We start from the raw sequence: 6,116 nt of genomic DNA on the forward strand, positions 1-6,116 counted from the left end.
GCCCAAACAAATTTTGCGATAATGTTGTTGTAAAGCGTTTTAAATATGTTTCATGACCTTTATAATAACCGGACATTGTTTTTAAAACATTTTGACCAAAACCAAAACATGATTATAACATGTTTATAACGTTTTAAAAACATTTGTGTGTTTGCTGGGTTGTTCATAGTACAAACACTGTAGAGGCCCAGTATTGAGCATATCATTTAAGACAGTTCTTAACTTATTATATACACTAGTCTTGTCACTAAATATATAATAATGAAAGAGCACAAGTCGGCTGGGCGCAAGGCTATGCAAGGTACATTCCCGACAATTGGTGACCACACAGAATTTATACCCTAAAGTATCAACCTTAAATCAAAAAGTATCCCATCAAAACTTGCCTTTTAGTGTAAGTCTAGTGCATGTCTGACATTATCTGGTACACATTGGGTGACAAGCTTTGGCTGGTTTACTATTCAAAGTCTGTCATCTGAATTCACCAGACTATTAGGGAAATGTTTCTATAACATATAAAACTGGTCAAAATAATATCTCTCCTTAAAAAAAAAAAAACACCAAAAGACGTAATTAAAACATAATCTGTGTGTATTATAATACTAATATTTACTTTGCTCTATTGTATTTCCTAAATCCCGTTAAAATTTTCAGAATTCTGCCTAAAACATTGATTTAAAATTCCAAAATCGTCCAATACTTTTAATGATCAAAAATGGTGCAAACCGTTAAATTTGGATAGAATTCAAGAGTATTCCACAGTGGGGAATGGTTTTCTTTCAGAATAGCTCACTGCGAATGCAGGTGTATGGCAGTATCAATATATTCAAAATGTAAAATATCTTTTAATTCAGCCATTTTGTTGTGATAGGTAATCTTTAATATTAAACCACATTATGTAAAATAGCACCCGTCCTCATGTCCGAGACGTGCAGACGCCCTGTAATGTTGCCACTATAGCAGTGGCATACTGACCACCAAAATACTGAGACAAAATGGACACAATTTGTGATGTTCATTTTCCATTTGACTTGTTATAGGCTGCAATTACATGCATACATCCTGGAAAAATTATTTTTGTAGTGAGTCAGCTGGATGATTATGCAATTTTGTCCATCTTGTAAATTTTGTCCACCTTGTAAATTTTGTCCGCCTTGTAAATTTTGCCCGCCTTGATAATTAGACACTAAGGCCAAAAAAAAAAAGGTTTGTCTCAAAGCTTACGCGCAGATTTGTAAAATCACACAATTTTTTAGTTTTTTTCGGAAAAATTCGGCAAGAATCAAGACTTTTTCTCAAAATACCATAAATATACCAAGTCGGGAATAAAAAAAAATCGCATTTCGCATTTGTCTTCAAACCACTCCTGAACTTTGAGACAAACCTTTTTTTTTTGGCCTAAGACATGTCTGAGTACCGATACATCAAAACCAAAGTAGACCAGGGTCTTAGCTAGAAATTGAGGGTTGCCCGTCATTTGAATAAAATTGCCTGTCCTGATTTGACCTTTAAAAACATTTACCAGACGTCTGTAGCCCATTGGGGGTTCAAAGAGTTCAAATATGTGCTGATATGACCTTGTTTTACAAATTAGGTCTACTAAAAAGGGCAATTAGCTTCTCAAAACATACAATTTATAATATAGCATCTGTCAAAGGCATTAATTTTGCCCGTCCCAGGAGCAAACTGGCTGTCTAAAATGACGGCCAGACGGGTGGCTAGCTAAGACCATGAAGTAGACATAAAATATGAGACCTGCTCCTACGAAACCCACAAAATTATAATTTGCAGATTAAAAATGCTCATTATACATCCACATTATTATGAGTACTCAATCTTTTGGCCTTCAAAAATACATCTTTTGCTTCAAAATTCCTTTGTTTTCTATTGATTTTGGGCACATTTACTGGACTGTGTCTCAAATAAAGCCTTGGCCACTTTGTCCAGGTTTTGTGGGAGCAGGTTTCATATGAAGAGCTTATTTCTAAACTGTGTTAAGTCCACAACCACATGTTTCTCATTTACTTGTGTGATACAATCACAATTACTTTGACAAGTTTGACATGATGAGTTGTACCATCAACAAGCCATTCTTTACCACAACAATGCTGGTTAACAATATGCACACTATTGTTCTCATTTGGGAACCAAAGGCCTCACACAGTATTGTTACTGTGCATCTATGCACTGTTTGCTTTGTAATGGTGCATCCAACTGAAATTATAATACATAATAGCACCACAACCCATTGCAATATCGCACAGCTAAATCAGAAACATGTGTTTGTGGACTTAACACGGTTTGGAAATAAGCTCTTCATATATGGACAGATTACTTTCAGTTAGGACAGGTTACTTTTAGGAGCAGCCTAAACTATAGTTTGATCAGCTCATAATCGGTAGGCCTTAAAACATGGCGGATTAATATCAATATATTGTATTTTGAAAATAGTCTTGTGATATCTTGCCAGAATCACCACAAATTATTAATTCAATTCATATGCTTTGTCTTCTTTATTTAACACACAAAATATGGACCAGACAAGTCAACTATATCACTCTTAATGTGGGACTACTTTTCGTCGTAGTGGTAAACGCCTAATAATTACTGCCGATTACCAATTGATCAAACTATTATACAGTCCAACCTCTCTTATCCGGCCATGATGGGACCAAGCATTGGCCGGATAAGTGAAAAATCCGGATAAGTGAATTACACGTTATTCTGCATTAAATGTCTGAAATGCTAACATTGAGATAGCAAAAGGTTACTCAAAATGGGGCAGTAACACTGAAATTGGGTATTTGAGTTATGTATGCCACATAGTTGTGTCCTTCTAAATGCTTCAGTGCATGAAATCAAGTTCTCAAAACATGAAAAACATGAAGATCACATGTCCGGATAACAGAGAGATCCATATAAAAGAGGTCCGGATAAGGGAGGTTGGACTGTATTTGCATTTTGCTGAATTTTACACATTAAGGTTGGTCTGAACCCTGGAATTATGAAAACTTTCGGGCCTCATAACTGCTAAATTATTAGTCTAAAGAATATAAAAGTATACATTTTAGAATGGAAATGACTTGATGAATTCATCTGTGAGGTCCAATTTGGGCCAAAATGCTCATTTTTGGAGAAAATCCCAAAAAAATAAAAAAACGGTCCCTAGATATTTTTATCTAGTTTTTAAAAATTAATAAATTTTTTTTGGCCAAACAATTTTTTTTGTTCGTTAGACGAAAAAATTTGGGCAAAAACCCGTTTTTGGGGATTTTCTCCAAAATGAGCATTTTGGCCCAAATTGGACCTCACAGATGAATTCAGCAAGTCATTTCCAGTCTAAAATTGTATACTTTTATATTCTTTAGACTAATAATTTAGCAGTTATGAAGCCCGAAAGTTTCCATAATTCCAGGGTTAAGACCACCCTTAACCATGAAGGAAGGAATGAATGAATGAACACTGCCAAGAAGGGCCCAACTCCAATTTTTAATGAGTTAGACCCAGCATTTTATTGCCAGCAGACTGTTCTTCCTTGTGTGTGAAAGATGAGTCCAAATCCACTCTCTAAATAGTCTTCCACATACACTTAATCATGGTTTTCATGGAAGAAAGTCCCAACTCCATGGCGTTGGGCCCTTCTTCCACAAATATTGGGTTAAAGAGATATTTTGTTCATCCATAAAATCTGCTTTTCACTACAATAATCTTTCTTGCTAACACATTACATGCTTCTACTTGTGCAATTACTAGAGTAATGGATAATTACCAAATTTCTGTAGCTATTTATAACACATCTGCTTACGGAACTGGCACTTGCAGTATATTAGTGGAAGAAGGGCCCAACTCCAGCTCATATTAAGACCTGTACCGTTGCCATGGAAACATCATATATAATTTCGAATGTATGTAATACTGCATGTTCATGTATTAATGATCCCCTGAAGATGAAAACATTCTGTCTGTAAAACTTTTCCAAATATTAAGTTTTTTCTTAATATCTCAAAAACAGTTTTAATGGAGTTGGGCCCTTCTTCCACCCAGGTATTCAATTGAATACCTGAGTGGAAGAAGGGCCCAACTCCAATTTTTTACAAAAATGAGTTTGACCCAGCATGTTATTGCCAACAGACCGTTCTTCCTTGTGTGTGAAAGATGAGTCAAAATCCATTCTCCAAACAGTCTTCCATGTACGCTTCATCATGGTTTTTATGGAAGAAAGGCCCAACTCCATGGAGTTGGGCCCTTCTTCCACAAATATTGGAATATAAGAGAATTTTTGTTCACCCACGAAATCTGCTTTTCACTACAATAAACTTTCTTGCTAACATATTACATGCTTCTACTTGTGCAATTAATGGATAATTATCAGATTTCTGTGGCTATTTATAACACATCTGCTCACGGAACTGGCACTTGCAGTATATTAGTGGAAGAAGGGCCCAACTCCAGCTCGTATTAAGACCTGTACCGTTGCCATGGAAACATCATAAGTAATTTCGAATGTATGTAGTATTGTATGTTCATGTATTAAAGGTCCCCTGAAGATGAAAACATTCAGTCTATAAAACTTTTCCAAATATTAAGTTTTTTCTTAATATCTCAAAAACAGTTTTGATGGAGTTGGGCCCTTCTTCCACTCAGGTATTCAATTGTTTGATATGACATATCAATTCCCTTGATCGGTATCAAGAAAGAAATTGCTTCAAAACTGCCGGTCATCCTAGCAGAATCATCACTTTAAATTCATTCTATTGGTCCAAACAACAGTATTAATACCATGCTCAACCTCTGGTTCTACCAGGGTGGCAGCAGTCAGGTTTTGAAGCTATCCCTTAGACAACAACAAAAAATTATATTCAAAGGAAGTGGGTAATGGTGAATCCAACGGACAAGGACACAAAACACATCAAGGATCAATAAATGATACAAGAGGATACCTTGAATATAAACAACAGAAAGGAAAACGAGCAAGGTACACCAACTTGATGTGGGGAAACAAGTAAAATACAGACTAATAGTCTGTATTTTACTTGTTTCCCCACATCAAGTTGGTGTACCTTGCTCGTTTTCCTTTCTATATTCAAAGGGTTTGAGCAGAGTCCAGTTGAAATCCATACACCTGCTATGGAAAATATGACCTCAGTTAATATTCCACACAGGGTGTGTAGATTTCAAATGGAGTCACCCATTCAGGTAACCACATTTGAAATTCATAGGGGGTGTATGGATTTCAACAGGAATAGCCTGCTGTGTTTTTGAAAATACATGTAGCACCTGTATCCAGCTCTCTTAAATTTCAGTTGCAATATATACATTATTAAGACCCAATCAGTCTGTATTACGGGACTGATCACAAGCGCACAGCGATCAGAGCAGCAGGATAAAAAGTCATTTATATGGTTTTCATTATAACATTTTTATAATCATGTTGTCATCAACTATATTCTATTGTACAATGTGCTATACTGTGGTCAGCAGCCCTCGAATTAAGGATCTGAAGGGGCACGGCAACTTTTTTAGGGCAAGTCGAGAATTGCCTTGGATTTTCACTGAAAAGGCACGGCAGTTTGTAATATTCAAGAGGGCATCGTGGCAACTGTTGAAAATTTGAGAAGAGCACCAAGGCAATTTCTCAAAAGTGAAGAAAACACACACAAACATAGATAGATGATTTTATAATGAAGGGGCAGGGCTGGGGCACCAACGACAACTTCATTAGAGGGCACGGCAAGGGACTGCCTTGGGTAAAGGACATTTTGAGGGCATTACGGCAGTGGGGATGGGCACCCACGGCAAAATGCCATGGGTGCCGTGGGTTAATTCGAGGGCTGGTGGTCAGTCAAAGTATAGCATATTGTATCAAAATGATTGGTACCCATCAGTTTTCATTGATAATGGATGAGTCTGACGCATCAAAATTCATCATAAGAGCCAAATAATTGATGGATTATTTGTATAGCGAGTCATAAAACCTACATTCTGGCCATTTTGAGAGTATCCAATATTACATTTGGAAGAGACAGGTTTTTCAATAAATATCAAAATTGATGGGTACCAATCATTTTGATACAGCTTGTATTCATAAAAAATACCAATATTTAAAAAAAGTCCAT

Source organism: Amphiura filiformis, chromosome 4 (genome assembly GCF_039555335.1).
Source record: "Amphiura filiformis chromosome 4, Afil_fr2py, whole genome shotgun sequence".
Classification (NCBI taxonomy): domain Eukaryota; kingdom Metazoa; phylum Echinodermata; class Ophiuroidea; order Amphilepidida; family Amphiuridae; genus Amphiura; species Amphiura filiformis.